This window comes from Simochromis diagramma, unplaced genomic scaffold, assembly GCF_900408965.1.
Source record: "Simochromis diagramma unplaced genomic scaffold, fSimDia1.1 OVJJ01000816.1, whole genome shotgun sequence".
NCBI lineage: Eukaryota > Metazoa > Chordata > Actinopteri > Cichliformes > Cichlidae > Simochromis > Simochromis diagramma.
Window position 1 is genome coordinate 5,353,355 of NW_024386908.1, and position 15,886 is coordinate 5,369,240.

Below are 15,886 nucleotides of genomic sequence, written 5' to 3' on the forward strand. Positions count from 1 at the left end.
AAGCCTGCTCCTTCTCGCACTTAATAATTGCGCCACACACATGGGGCACGGAGGCTTTGTTTACTGTACTCTGAGCCAGCAGATCAATGTTGTGTTTTCTGAGGAGCACTCCCAGCAGATCTCCTGCCCTGCCCCCTTTGATAATTGCTGAGCAGAAGATGTGTGTTTACAGTTACAATTCTGCCAGCTCTGAAACACTTTGGACAGGAATAAAAGTGAAAGGCTGTGAGGTGGATGGGAGCGGGAGAGAATTAAAAAGGAGAAAAAAAAAATAAAAATAGCTGGCGGTGTGTTTTTGAAAATGCAAGGCCTGATATGATCGGTGAAAAATCAATACTATTAAAAATGAGGGATGGGTCAACAGAAAGCCCTTCAGTGTCAGATTCAATAAAAGATGGCGCTGGGATAATTAGCCACTGGAAAGCTGGCACAGATCTTCGGTGTGACCTTGCGAAAAAATTAACAATCAAAAGATATACTAATTGACCTCTGGGTGACTTATTTTCCTTTATATAATGCATTAAATGTGTGTTAGCCTTGAAAAACTGGCTGCAGATTATAGGGACTAGGGATTGAACCACCAACATTCTGATTAGATGGGCGATGGTAAGTGACAGGAATGGAAGGTAAAGTGAGGAGAGCTATGCTGTAGTATCAAGAGACCAAAAGAAAATCTCTGTAGCATTGAACATGGCGTGCCGCTAATTGCAAACATTTCTGTCACTAACTTTCGCTGCCAATTTACTCTGACAGCTTTAAAGAGTAATAAAAATAAGACTGGGAGACATATTTGAAACTACTTCAACACTCTGGAGAACGATGAAGAAGACTTTGACAGTTTGCAGTGTTTTATTGACGAGTGTTTCAAGCGCATTGTTATGGGGAAACCAAACACAGTGCAGACTCCCTCCAACAAACACGCTCCATCTACAAAAAGAAGTGGCCCAGAAGATTCACCAGAGCCAGCTTCACCACAGACCAGTGGCACGGTGAACATTTTGCAGATGACAGACAAAACTATTATTTTTTTTTAATTTATGGTCTTTTAAACAGGGGTGGCCCAGTACAGGAAAAATGTCAATTTTTTTGAGGCCAATATGGTCACAATGGTTTCCTGAAAGGACAATGCGTGATATTAGCCAGGGAAGTATCATTAAGTATTGTTTGACTTGATTTAATAACAAATTTTTGCAGGAATCGATAATCTGGGTAAAGGTTGTTCAGCTGAAGTTTTGTGTACTAGTAACCCCACCCTTACTGCTGGACTCTATCCACCAGAAGAGAAAACAACCCAATAACTAACCACACACACACACACACACACACACACACACACACGCACACGATAGATCTTTAACAGCCAACTCATTTATATAGTCACTCAAGCCGTATAGGCATGCTCCCTGTAGAGCCTTGTCTTCCAGTCAGCCTCCTTGGATAAAATCCAAAAATCCATAAAAAAAGAGACACTTCTCTGCCATAAGTTGAACAGTCTGTTAGCCGCTGCGTCAGTAGTCACTCTTGAACTTGTTTATGAATTCAGAACAAGTCAGATCCTTTCCACCACTTGGCACAGCCTGTGCTCATCCAAGTGCTCTCATCCTAAGAGGAACAACCAGGTAAGCCAATTTAGCATCATCCATCCATCTATGCATTTCCAAAGACAGTCAACATTTCTCTAGTTCCTCAGAGTAGACTTCTAGAGCTGGAAGGGATTGTTCGCATGGGATCTCTGGTGGGGTGGCCCAGTAAAAGTATTTGCACTGGGCCACCCCACGAGGAGGAGGAGCAGCCTGGTGCTGAAGCTTGAGATTGTGAACACAGACTGTAACATACCTCCCATATAAGCCATCTCCTGCAGGTTTACTTGCTGCTGTTTGGAGAGGTGCTGGGGAACTTTGTGTTTTCTGAGGAGCACTCACTGGCTGATGAGTGTCTTCTTAATTGAATTTATGTTTGTTGAGTCCATGTTTATAGACAGATGTTTCAGGCAAAAACTGAACTGGACTCAAACACAGAACACCAGGAATAATGTCTTTTTTTGAATAAACAAAATTCATTTCTGGAAAAAAAATACTTCTAGGGTGTGTCTCTCCACAGTTTGCTTTTCCTACAGATTTTTCTCCACAGGTTTCCTTTTCCAGCATGGATTTCTCTTCACAGGTTGGCCATGGCAGGAGGCATTTGCAGAGAGGAAAAACAGATTCTCTCACAGAAATAACCACAGAGCATGAAGAGTTCAACTTTACTACCACAGTGGCAGCAACAATTTGACTGAGAAAAATCTTCTGCCTTAAGTAGTGGGTGAGTAATCATCAGATTGAATGCAGGTGAATGATTACCCAACTGCTTTCAGGTGTGCAAGCAGGAAAAGCACAGGAGCAAGGAAAAGGCTCCGCCTCTGAAACACACACAAGCAGAATTATGTGCTCACATGCCCACAGACTGAGGAGAGAAAGTGAGAGCAAGGAGCGGAGAGATAAATATATATAAAGGCAGGTCAACACAAGAGGACAAGGGAACAATGACAGCTATAGCATCAACAACAGGGTGATAGGATGAAAGACTCGGACATACAGAGGTAAAAGAAAAGGGTGACATAGTCAAACACCAGGAGGTAAAGGGACTACCTTAAAAACCTTAAAAAACAGATTGATGACATTACATGAATTAAGTGCCACATTATATTCTTGCTCAACAGGATTATTTTTACATTTCCTTCAATGAATTAAATTTTTGGTTATATTTAAGATAAATATATTTGGAAGACTATTCTATATATATGAATTTTAACAGAATAAAAGGAAAAGGAGAATTAGAGTTGCCAAAAAGACAAAAAAAGTACTCTAAAGTGTAGATGAGGCTATAAGAATAAGATTTACTTTTCCATGCTCAAATTTACCTAATCAGGCCTTAATTAACTGTATCTTTAGAAGAAAGCAGTTTAAGCCTCCCACTACTAAATCAGTAATTAATGCATGATCATTAAAATACTTGAGACACACTTCTTAAACATAGCCTGTGATTGCTACTAAAGAGGTTAATAGTTTGAATATAGAAATACAATTGATAGAAATTTGATAGATCAAGAGTTTCAGGGACAGTTCACACCAAAATAGTAAATCTTTGGTGTGAGTTTTGGAGATACTGGTTGCAGAAACGTCTGCCTTCTCAATAATAATTTAACTAAATTGCACTCACTTGGTAATCATTATACCACACTAATAATACAAAACCTGAAAAGAATTAAAAGGCTTGAAAACTGTGTGACATTGTTAATAGTCATTTTCTAAAATAAAAAAAAATAAAAAAAAATCAAGTTGGTATAATTGGCAAAAAAAATGTGTGTGATAGTGCCTACATGTGTTAAAGTTGCCTGTTTGATCAATCCCAGCATAGTAGGATGTTGATTGTTCCCACTCAATCATAGGAATACTCTGTATATTTTATATATTTTATTTATTGTTTACTCTATTTAATTTGTAAAACATGTGTACACACACACACACACACGTTTTTGACGTAGTCAAAAACATATTTAATATATACACCCAGTAATGCATACACTCTTATATTGTACACATATTTATTACTCTCCGATTTAGCCATTCTTATATTTCGCTTGTTTTATGTTATTGTATTTTTTTGCACACCCCTGTTGCTTGTGAAGCTCGCACACAAGAATTTCACTCGCATGTACTGTACCAGTGTACCTGCACATGTGATGTGACAATAAAAGTGATTTGATTTGATTTGATTTGAATCTTCTCTAAAGGCTTTCCTTGCTAAACTGCTGAAGGAGTTATTAAAAGCTGCTTCACACTGCCTTTGTTCCTGTTCACAACAGTTTGACCAAGGTGATTAGAAAGAGAGAACTCCCTTTGTTGAGATGTTAAATCCTTGTGTAATTAGCTTATTTACTACTGCTACATTAGCACAAGTATTTCTGCATGTGTTTGAAAAAAAGACTGCAACATTGTAACTAATCTCACAGCAGGTGACAGTTAGCCAGGCAAAGCTTGACCAGCACACAGTCTTTTAGCTAATCTCCCATCAGTCTCCTGGAAAATGGGATAATCAGCAATGTGCATGTGTGAAATACTAAAATATGCTTCAGGTTTTTTTTTCCCCTCAGTAGAACATCAATAAGCCCACATATGATAAATGCAAAATTATAATTGTCAGGCAGTCACTGCCGACAAAATCAAAAATGGGTGTGGCTGCTGTGATGTAACCTATTAGTTTTGGATTCCTCATTTTTAAGCTTCAGTATTAGCAACAAACCTTACCTTTTCAACCTTAAAGATTTTACTCACAGGCCAAATCTGCAATTTCAGCAGTATTAGTGAGCTTTTTAATGCTGTAAATGTTTTTGACATGGAGGTCTGTATGAAATAATTCCCTTTTGTAGCCAGCTTCAAATGGAATCAAGGGGAACTGAAGTTTTTAGTACAAAAAAGGCAGTAAACTACAAACTGGATACAAATTGGCAATATGAAATCATTTATATGACAGAATTACTCTGAGAGTAAGGAAAGTGAACACTTTCCCTTTGCTGTGATGCTAATTCGTGTTTTGGGCAAGCACTGCCTCCATGGTTGACCTGACCACACAACACAGAGTTTAATTCCCATGACAGTCTGATGAGATGTAAGCATTGTGGTGCAACGGATCAAAAATCTCACGGTTCGGATCGGATTAGGGTTTTCAGTCACGGATTGGATCAATTTCCGGATCAGCAAAAAAGAAAAAAAGACAAAATTTTAACATTTACTTATGAACTTTTTAAGTATTTTTTGCCTATTAAAAACATTCAACTCAAGACTCATTCTACGCAGCAAAGGGCTGCTTAAATGCCGCAAACTCCTCTGCTCCTCCACTTGGACCGCTAGCGCTGGCCAAAACTACCGCTTGCCAGACTGACCACGCATACACATACTTTTTTTTCCTTCTTTTTTGTATCTTCGGATCACGTGCGTGCTGAACCGTGGAGTGGGATTGGTTCGGATTATGGATCAACCGTGATCAGTTGCACTACTAGCATTGATGGTGTCCCACCGCAAACGAGCTGTGATGTTGGTGCATGTAGACAATAGAAAGCAAATAGCTTCTACAACTAAAAGATGGATATAGTAAGTAGAACGGCAGAAATGCAATGTTTGAACATTTTTTTGATGTGTATTTTTTCTACTTAAATTTAGAACAGCAGTTGAATTAAAATTGAATTTATATGCCTGCTCTTTATTATAATTTGTCATTTAAAGCGTTGTAGTTATAATAAGCAATACTTTCACATAATTAGCCATATTGTTAAAAATTCATTGCACTCCACATACAGCATTCAACACAACAACAAGTCAAAATTATTGCACTGCTACACAGACTCTATACAAGCAGTCTAAAATGGTCTCTCACATATAAATTCAGCGATTTTGAAATGGGAATTTGAGTAGCACACCGCTTTCATGTTGTCCTTTAAAACCCAACATCTGCTGCCATGAGGAACGAAAGAAGTCGAGGTAAGGGAAATATTATTACCCTTTATATCTTTGAGGAGGCAGGAGTCCAATCCAGCCACCTACCCTTGAGATATCGCAGAGACTGGTTGTTTATGGGGCCCTTGAGTGTCACTGCGAAAGTGACAGTGCAAAGGGATCCGCGGGCATGGCAATGAACTGTGTCCTTCTCCAGAGAGAGGGGTAAAGAGAGGCAATTTCTGGAATGATGGGTGCCGGAGATGATGCCCAATATGCTTCAGCTCTTTAGAATTTACAGCCTCTGCAGCACTGTGTAAACAGCTGGGGAGCAAAACGGGGCGCTCTGCAATTTCCTCCCCTGTCCATTCTTTTTTTCCTCTCCTTTTTATAATGCTCAGTCGGCAATGTCCTTGAGAGAACATAATTTTAGATTTCTCTGGAGAAATACTTAACTATAGTGCCTTGCCTATTGTTTAGATGCCAATATTGCAGTTTTTACTTGCACATCCATCACCGGTGACAGAGCAGAATTGTTGTGCTAAATGTTTACAGCAGGGCATTGTTGCCCATATAAGCACGCAAGGGTTAAGAATACTGTTGTGTGCAGGTGTTTAATGGATAGTTGTGGATATGACAACAAGAAATTCACTGCTATCTTGATGGAAGGCCATTATTGTGAATCTTTTTTATGATGCCTGTCGGCTCAGAGAGTTCTCTGGAAGATGGAGACTGTTTGCCTTAGTACATCAAATATATAATATATAAGGAGAACTTAATATTAGGCAGCACAATTCACACCTCAGGCTCATTGTCTCAAGGTTTAAATTTATATATAGATATTTTCATTGTCTCCTCTTTGTCTGCATTCACCTTCACACCTGAAGGCTCATTTAGGGTAATCACCCTAAATCACGAGCTGGTTATAATCACCACTTTAGTATGCACTATGGACGGCTCGATTTTCATAATTGCTCACGATTCCTTTAAACTATCCGACTGATCATGACAACAATTCATGAAGAAAAATCTTATTGTCATAAAAGGAACCCAATGTGCATTACTATGTGCTTGTGTGCCATTTGTTATTTATTGTGATTTTGCAATGGAATGAAAATAGATTTATAAAAAAAGAAAATCCTTTTTGTGTTCCTAATGGCTTGATCGCATAACTTCTCCTGGAAAGAGCCTTTGCATTCTCTGACCTGGAAGCATACTGACCTTGGTGTTTAATCTTCTTTTACACTTGTGCAGGAAAAGTTTTGCTTTCTCTAGCGGAACTTTTAGAAAATGTAATAGCTGGTACATATTAGATTTAGTTCTTTTCACTTTTGTGCTCTGTAATTCTGTTAAATGCATAGTCTAGCTTTTTAAAGTTTACCTCCACCGCACAGAACCAGACCAGATGTAGTGAAGTAAAGTGTATTAGGTGGTGGGAGGAAAAAAAACAGCTTAAGATAAGATAAACTCAAACAGACTTATTCCTGGAGTGATTTCAGATAACACTGCAACATTCATCAGTTTTCTTTTACTTACATATTTTTTCTCCTTGACACAAATACATTTACAACCAAGCTGCCCCTAAGAGCAAGCAATTGGTTACGGTGGGAAGGAAAGGCTTCCTTTTAATAGGAAGAAACCTCCAGCAGTCATCTGGTGGAGAGATGGAGGGAGACAGGACAAAGACACACTGTGGGAAAGAGCAAGAGATCAAAACAAATTTACAATAAATCCTCTTCCAAAAAGTCCAGCAACTGTTCTTATCAGTTACCAGAAATTTACATGCTGTTGTTCTGAGACGTGTTGCTATGAAATTTAAGATGTTTCCATTTTCTCACAGTTGGTGTGTTTTTGCTGTTCCATTGTAAACAAAATGTGGGTTTATGACATTTGCAAATCACTACATTCTATGTTTATATACATCCTAAAAAAACAAAACAAAAAACTTGATGTACTTTTTGTGAATATTTATTTTCCTCTTCTGTTTATAAGTATTCTTGATATTTCTTTGCTCGGGGTTGCAAACATATGCTAAAGGCCAAAAAAATTCACAAAGTCTCAAGTCTCACGGGTCGGCTCCCTGTTGGCAGCTGAAAGTGAGCTTGTGCCAAACATCTCGAGGACTGACCTCAAGAAAAATGCATCCCTCACTCTGGCCTGCGTGTCTCACTGGAGACTTCTCCAGACCTGGATGCAGATTTCTGGCGGTAGCTGTAGAGCTCCTCACCTGCTGGTTTTAGCTCTTAGGTCTCAGAGGCCAAACAAGTGAACACATACTTAAAAATCAGACTTGTAGCAATTGAGCAAATTCTAGTTGTGTTCTGAAGAAGCCCAGTTGCTGCTGCAAGTTTGTGGCTGATGGTACACAGCCTGTACCCTACGCAGTGCAGAGAGGCATTATGCAAGGCATTGTGGATCAGGAAGTGGCTCTGTCCACCCACAGGGATGAATCTCAAGAGTGTGTGGATGCGAACAAGTTGTGCGTGTGGAGAGAGAATGAAATATGGTGGTGTATATTAATACTTTTTCCCCCCTGTGCTGTAAAGGTTCTTGCACATTTCTGCTTGGTGCACAACAAAGACCCACTCAGTGACCCCTCACCTTCCATGTACTGCACAATAAAATGTTTAAGTAGCATACCAGCACCAGTAAACTCTAGCTGAATTGCCTCATATTTTCTGTGAAGCTCCACATCCTTGAAGATAAAATAACATTTAAGACTGCAGTAAACAGAAAGAACATGAGATTGAAAAATAAATCTGGGTGTTTTGCTGTTATACACATAAGAACCTTAACATATTGTTTACTTTTATTTTGCATTTTGTGTCATGATTCCCAGAATATGAGCTCTCTTTGGATAAATATCTACATTGCACCCTTGTTTATCAACTTTACTGTGTACTCACTATTGCAACCTTCAAACATTTCCATGCAGAGGGAGATGAGATCAAAAAATAATGAAAAACATAATGCATATTTCAGGCAGAGAGGCGAATGTGATGGAAATGCACGCTGATGATGATTCATGCACATAATGGATCGGGCATCCCAAATGAATGACTCCGTCGCGCAACAATTCAAAGTCATGTTGAGTTTCAGCATCAAACTGTCACCCATGGCTTTTAATTTCACATGTAGCCCCGAGCTGTGGCAGGAGATGTTTTACATCCAACACACCTAAAAATATGACAAAAAATAAATAAAAAAAATAAGGAAACTTATGAACTAGCTTTCTTTATTCTTCTCTTGTTCTGCTATAATACATGAAAGCGCTGGGTAAAAAGCTATCTTTACCCAACAGAAGGCTTTGTGCAAGTCCTGCACAAATGGCCACGCAGAGGGATTTGCAAATAGGCTACAGCTATTCCATTTGAAACTTTTGTGGTTTTGCCCATTAAAAAGATTATTTTTTAATTGCGGCTTTGAAAATACTTATTTATAATTTACCTGGGCGGCATAAATCTGAGCGAGCACAGACCCAAACTGCCTGTAATCCTGCGTGCTTGTTCAACTGAAGCATGGGGAAATTAAAACATGGCATTTTGTGGCTAGGCTGAATTATACGTTTATAAAAATCAGTAGGGGGGTGGGCGGGCGCCGCTCTTTATAATAAAAACACTGTTTTTCTTCACTGTACTGAAATAAGCACGGGATGTAACAAGGTGCAGGCATGCAGACTGCATGAATCTGCGTGCACTTTAACCTTGGGAATCCCTTTTGGGGATCACCAAATACCTTCACTCGCACGCTTTCATTCTGCTCACAGAAAGATTACCATCGCCTCCCGTGGAAGGAAAGGAATAGGAAAAAGATGGATACAAAGTGCTGGAGTTCATACTTGGACATTCCATTTCATATTCATAGAATGTATAGCAGCATTTTAGCAATGCGATTGGCAGCTATTTTTGCTTCGTCTATTTTACTTGAAAACTACACACAGGACATTTCAATTAACACTGTTAAACAAGACATAAGGTCTGTAAATTTATCTTAAACCAATATAAACATCTTATATTTTATGTCACACCCATATATTAAAATTCTCCCTGCACATATTTTGCATTCTAATTAAGGGTGCTCCAAACAGCTTTAATAATTAAACACGGTTGCAGGTGAATATGCATTATTTCACTGACACAACAGAAGAAAGGACAACTATTTTGTAAGCTGTTTGTGTATTTACAACAGTGGCGGATGTGTTTGGCAAATGATGCACAAGTAAAAGTGCAAGATTAATAAGCAGTGTATCCCAAAAAGGGTTACATATCCTGCATCTTAATAAGTCCACGTTTTCCTTTTGTGAAAAAACATGCATGCCAGCAAAAACAAAAGAATGAACACAAAAGCGTGCAGAGACGCACGACTTGCACAAATGCACACTGACCTCATGCAATGAAATGTCATCTCTGATTAGCAGGCTGCATGTTTGATGTGTAAATATATTTAATGGGGATCTTATAATTATTTCCCCATTAATTATCATTGAAAAAACAAAGGATTTTTGTAAAGGAGTGGGTTTTTTTTTTAACTCATGTATTTCGTGTCCCCATTGTACTTCCTGCAACAAGAAGACACTGTTCACTGGAGTTTGCAGCTAACAAGGTCCCTTTGCAAGTAGTACAGCTCAGAAAATGCTTCCGGTAACAGAAAGTAAGGAGAAAAACTGAGAGAAATGTAAATTAGCTGGTGATTATGCATTCCTTCAAAGTAAATGAAAAAAAAAAAAAAAACTGTAATTACCAGAAACAATGTCCTGGTTACTCTGGATAATCGACAGACCTCGACATCAGTCCTTTTCATATGGGGGTTATTTCTTCAGTGAATAAGACGCTTCAGTGAAAACCGAAGGTCTGTGGATTAACGGACCTATTTTTTTCTGGAAAGGCACACTGCAGAGCCTTTCAGATGTCACTTTCCAATGCTTTAAGCTTCCCTAACAACATTACAATTACTTTAATTGTATTCCTGTGGCACCAAGGAATGAAAAACATAGGCACAGTTGTTCAAAAATAAGCAAAGCTGCATTGTGACAGAGTTACTCCTCCATATGTGGCAGAGGAAAGATTTGCTGTAAAGGGATGGTGCCATCATAACACACATGCCAATCTTCACTGCCCACTGGGAGTTAAAATAACAGTGTATTTGTTTAAAACTGCAGACCCAGATATGGACTTCACAGGTGTAAAAATAGAAACAAATAAAAAAAGAAAACCGAGAACTGATGATGCACTGAGCATTTCTTTTTCGCACATCTTTTTTGATTTTCTTTACACATCATTACTGTATTCAATCATTAGCGATTACTAAACTCTGCTGCTCTCTAGTTTGCCTTTTGTCCTGTCTTTTGTTGCTGTCTTCAATTTCCAAACCAGTTTTGGGTGTGATGTGTTACAAATTGAAATTTTTAACCGTAACCACATTACATTTTTCAATGAAACATTACTGTACTAAATTCTGTAATTAAATTTCTGTTATGTCGTTGCCTACGTTACAAAGATTCTTCAATTACCTGAATGGCAAGCAGATTGAAAGACAAAAAAATTAAAACAAACATGCTCTTTTTTCTTTTGGCAAACTTGCATCACAATCAGCTGACTTCAGTCCATCTATGCAAGAAGGAAAATGGTGGAATTGTAGAACCATTAAGGAATGGAGACATTAATTTTATTTTTATTGCACAAAAAGACAAGAGCACTATGGTAAAATGCAAACTGTGTTCAGGACAGAAACAACTGCATCACATTACGAACACAACTTCAGCTCTTTGCAAGCACCTGCAAAGATAGAGTACCAATGGGTAACCCCTATCTTGGCTAGCTTTGCTAACACAAAACACTGCCTCCAACTGGTCAACTGGACAGACAGCTGCCCCAGCCTGGTTCTATATGGATAACAAATGCTTGACGGCCTCATGTGACTACTGAAGTTTCTAATATTGGAGAGAAAGTTGCTGTTATTGCTACTGTGCACTCTGAACAAAACTGGTTTTTTTTGTCACGGTTCACCATACAAGCATTTCTCAGGAAGTTAAACATTGCATGGCAAAAGTTGCTTGTTTCTAGTAGTAAATCCACCAGCAGTGTTGGTCAAGTTACTTGAAAAAAGTAATCAGTAACTAATTACTGATTACTTCCCCAAAAAAGTAATCCCGTTACTTTACTGATTACTTATTTTCAAAAGTAATTAATTACTTAGTTACTTAGTTACTTTCTAAAAACACGATTTACAACCTGAAGAGGTGATAAAGCGATAGATCTTTCAGCCCAATTCTACTTTTTCTACATAATCCATCATACAAAATGTAATCAAATGGAAAAGTCTCTTTTTTTTTAACTTGTTTTATCAGTTTTAATCTTTTAACTTTATGCATCAAGCAAAAATGTAATTATATGCAACATTCTCTGACTTGAATAAATTAGTTTAACCTTTAAACCTATTTTCTACACATTCCAGCACATAAAATAAAATATTTTTTGTGTTTACACTCACTCTTTCAAATAGATGCAAGTAAAACACAGCAGAAAATAAAGTCAAAGACTCAGCGGTCCTGTTGCTCTATTTTCACCTGTAAAGCAGGACTGGGGGTAGGCGGAGGTTTACCCTGATGCAGGTGTGCCGCGGTCAGTTGAAGAACCCGCAAGTTTCTCTGTGAGTTTCCCATTACGTCGTTGCGCACTCGATGCTTGCTTGGAAGTTTAGGGGGTTTTTTCGCTGTAAAAAGAAGTTTTCTTCCCACGCACGATGGACGCTAATGTTTTTGTCACTTTTTATGGAATCAAACTCAAAGTAAGGTCAGTACTTCCACGCTTTAAACGTTGCACGCTCATACTCTCTCCCACAATCGATATGTGATCCATTGTTGATCTGCACACAGCTGTTGTCACTAACGGCGCACTCGCTTACGTCACTGTCATGAGACATTCTCGCAAAAAAAATCACGGTTTAGGTAACGCAGTAACGCAGCGTTACTACGGGAAAGTAACGGTAATCTAATTACCGTTTTTGCAATAGTAATCCCTTACTTTACTCGTTACTTGAAAAAAGTAATCAGATTACAGTAACGCGTTACAAGTAACGCGTTACTGTAATCTGATTACTTTACAAGTAACGCGTTACTGCCCATCTCTGTCCACCAGGTCCACCAGGTATGAAAGTGGAATATTCCAGGGTGATGACATGCCAGTAAAAATCATAAACTTGGACAATGTGTAGTCCAGTGATGATAAAAAGACAGGCATCAGGTTAAGGTGTTATATGGTGTTATATGCCAAGGTGTTATATAGCCTATATTAGTTGTCAAATTTGAATATATATTATATTCAATTTGAATATATATTATATTCAAATTCAAATATTCAATATATATATATATATTAACATTTTAGTCCCAAGTCTGACATCCTCTGGCTGTAAATAGTTTTAACCAATTAGAGAGGCTTTATTGTCAGAACATGAAGATTTATTCATGTATCTTTAATCCTAAACTGGGGTTTGATTGCACTGGAATTCTGGCACCTTCAATTAGTGAGCAATTAAATCTGATACATTGTTAAAAGAGTTATTTTTTCATGTGCTTCCAGCTGACGGCATCAAAATATTTCCTCAGTAATATGAAAGTGATGACATGTCACAGTCTGCTTAAAGCTTTCCTTCCATATAAAGCTGCAGTCACAGCATTTAAACATCCATCTGGCACTACAGAAGAGAAGTGAGTATACATTTTTACACGTTTTAAGTGGCAGGTAAAGAGAAAAAAAATGTTAGAGCTGCTCAGCAGCCAACAATTTATTAACTGGAAATTTAAATCTCTCATCCTAATCATTGTAAAATCAGATGCTGAGTCTATTCATAAAAGCTTAATTTATCAATACATTATGTAAAGTCTAAACTAACTGAAGTATGCTGATTTTGTGCTAATAAAATATTGCATATATTGCATAAATAAGTATCAGGAAGTCTGGGCTAAACTGTTTAGCTTGCAGTACTGTGCAGCTTATGGTCAAGCACTATGTTGGGCGGATGCAGGCTGTGGTTTATATTAGATTGCATCAAGGGTGAAAGACATCAATTTAATTTCAACTTAATTTCTTGACCAACATGTTTTGGCTTGTGGCCTTTATCGGGTCATTGTTGTCTTGATTAGCTTCAGCTGTTTTTTTGTTCCTCTGCTTCCCCCTCTGTGTATTCATTGTTCCTTTTTTGTAATAGTCATGGTCACCATGCCTGTATTATTTTCAGGAAAGCTGTTTTATGAAGACAGTTCATCAATCACAGAGTGTCTTCATGTTATCTGGCTTCATGTACCTTAACATTGGCAGCCAAGGTAAGTGGTCACATGAAACTGGTTTCTGGCTTGAATTGTTAACCCAGGGTTTCCCCTTTTGTGTTCACATTTCTTGTTGTAAGTGCCCTTCGGGCTTATTTCAAAGTTGTGCTTTGGACATTGGCTTCTTTTTAAATCCTTTTCAGCCGTGTCTTGTTATCTGAGAGTGTAATGGTTTAATGGTTTTAACCTTACAACCATAGAAATTAAAGTGTATTAGACCTGTCATCCGGGGAAGAAGGATTTTTCTTACCTAGTTGTCTCATGCTTTGTTGTGTTTGATGTTGAGTGTATTTTTTTTCCCTTTCTGCATGCTTTTATTGCTGTAGAGACTCAGGATTGGGAGCCTTGGGGACTTAAGGGGGTGGCTGTTGCTCAGGTGGTAGAGCAGGTCAACTACTGATCGGAAGGTTGGTGGTTCGATTCCTGGCCTCCCCTATTGTCTGCATGCCAAATATACTTGGGCAAGATACTAACCCCAAATTGCTCTCCGATGCATCCATCGGAGTATGTGTGTGAATGTCAGCTATGAAGCACTTAGAAAAATGTGCTTGTGTGAATGGGTGAATGCAGAAGTTGTGCAAAGCGCTTTGAGTGCTCAGATGAGTGGAAAAGCGCTATATAAGAACCAGACCATTTAAGCTCACGGACTGAGGATTGTACTTTTATTGTACTTAGTTTTATGTTTTTTAAATTATTCTATTCCCTGATCAGGGTATTTTTATGCTGTAAATACACTGTATATTTTTATTAAATATTTTAACTGGGTTTTATACGTCTTTCTGTTTCCATTATCACCCCCTGCTGCTCCTCCTGTTTAGAAGGTTTTCCCTTCTAGCATACACCAGCGACAGACCAATGATAACTTGATGGATAGAACAATGATAACTTGATGGATAACTTATAGGCTGTTTGGGCTGAGTTTCATGGGGGCTGGGATGTTGTCTTCGGAACAGGACCTTGCAAACAGAAGCAATTTCATGGTACCTTCTCAAAACAGGACATTAGAAGATGACGGGAAAAAAAATGCAGTCTATACTACTATGTAAATTCCATAAATGTAAGTTTTCCTACCATATTCAGTTTTTGTTGCTTCAATTGAAACCTTCAGTTTGTTTGAAGGAGGAGAGTGCATGCTCTCACAGTTACCCCAAGTTAAAAAAGACTGGTATTCTGTCATGGCGGGGTACGCCGGTGTGTTTGAGTACAGGACCCAGAAGCAGACACTGAGAAAGTCACTGCAGGTTTTAAGAAAAAACAAGCCTTTAATATGGCTGATTGACATTAACAAAAGCTAGTCAAGGCGAACAGGGTGATTGCAAACTGAGAAACTTAAACTGGAAAACTACAAAACTATGAAAACTGTGACAAGACTGACAACTATGACTTGAAGGAAAACAGATTACCTGAAATGAACATGTGAAACTAAACACAATGAACAAAGAACAGAAGACTCTTTCAAAATAAAGCAGGAAACATGGAGACGTAGACATGACAACACAAGCTTGACAGACCTAAAACACATGACAGACTAGACAAGAAACCAAACACAAAAACCGAGACAGATGATAAATGATGGCTAACCTAAAACTCAACTAAACCCTAAATGGGAATAACACACACATTTTAACCAGAAACCTAACATAAGAGACACAAAAATACAGAATTAAACTCAAAACGCTGGGTCAGAAGCAACGTACCGTCCCTACACACTGCTCCCCGGGCACTGGATTGGTGGCTGGACACTGCTTCACAGAGTGAATGGGTTAAATCCAGAGAGTAATGCCCTTAAAGGGGATTAATAAAGTATACAAAAACATTCATCAGAAAAAACACATCAATGGTTACATAGGATTAGAGAGGATATTTGGGCTGGGGTTTGAAAGTTGTTGCCCTTCTGTGGGGGTCGGAGAGCTGTTTGAACGATCATCTAAAGTGTGACAATCAGAGTATGAATCAAAAAAGTGATATGATAGGCAGCAGACAGCTTGAGAAAGCAGACAGGACTGCGATATTTGCTGCTGTGACCATTAATTTATTTGGAACTCATAAATAGTGAGAGCCACAGTTTTGTGATTTACTCAAAATA

The 15,886-nt window shown here is 38.3% G+C and overlaps 1 long non-coding RNA gene across 1 annotated transcript; it reads right to left on the reverse strand.

The window, feature by feature from the left end:
- Positions 1-513: 513 nt before the first annotated feature.
- LOC120736157 lies at positions 514-2,398 on the reverse strand. The gene is made up of 2 exons (XR_005696429.1): positions 1,837-2,398; positions 514-1,602 (listed from the first exon to the last, which is right to left on the reverse strand). It is a non-coding gene; the product is annotated as an uncharacterized LOC120736157 (long non-coding RNA).
- Positions 2,399-15,886: the final 13,488 nt, after the last annotated feature.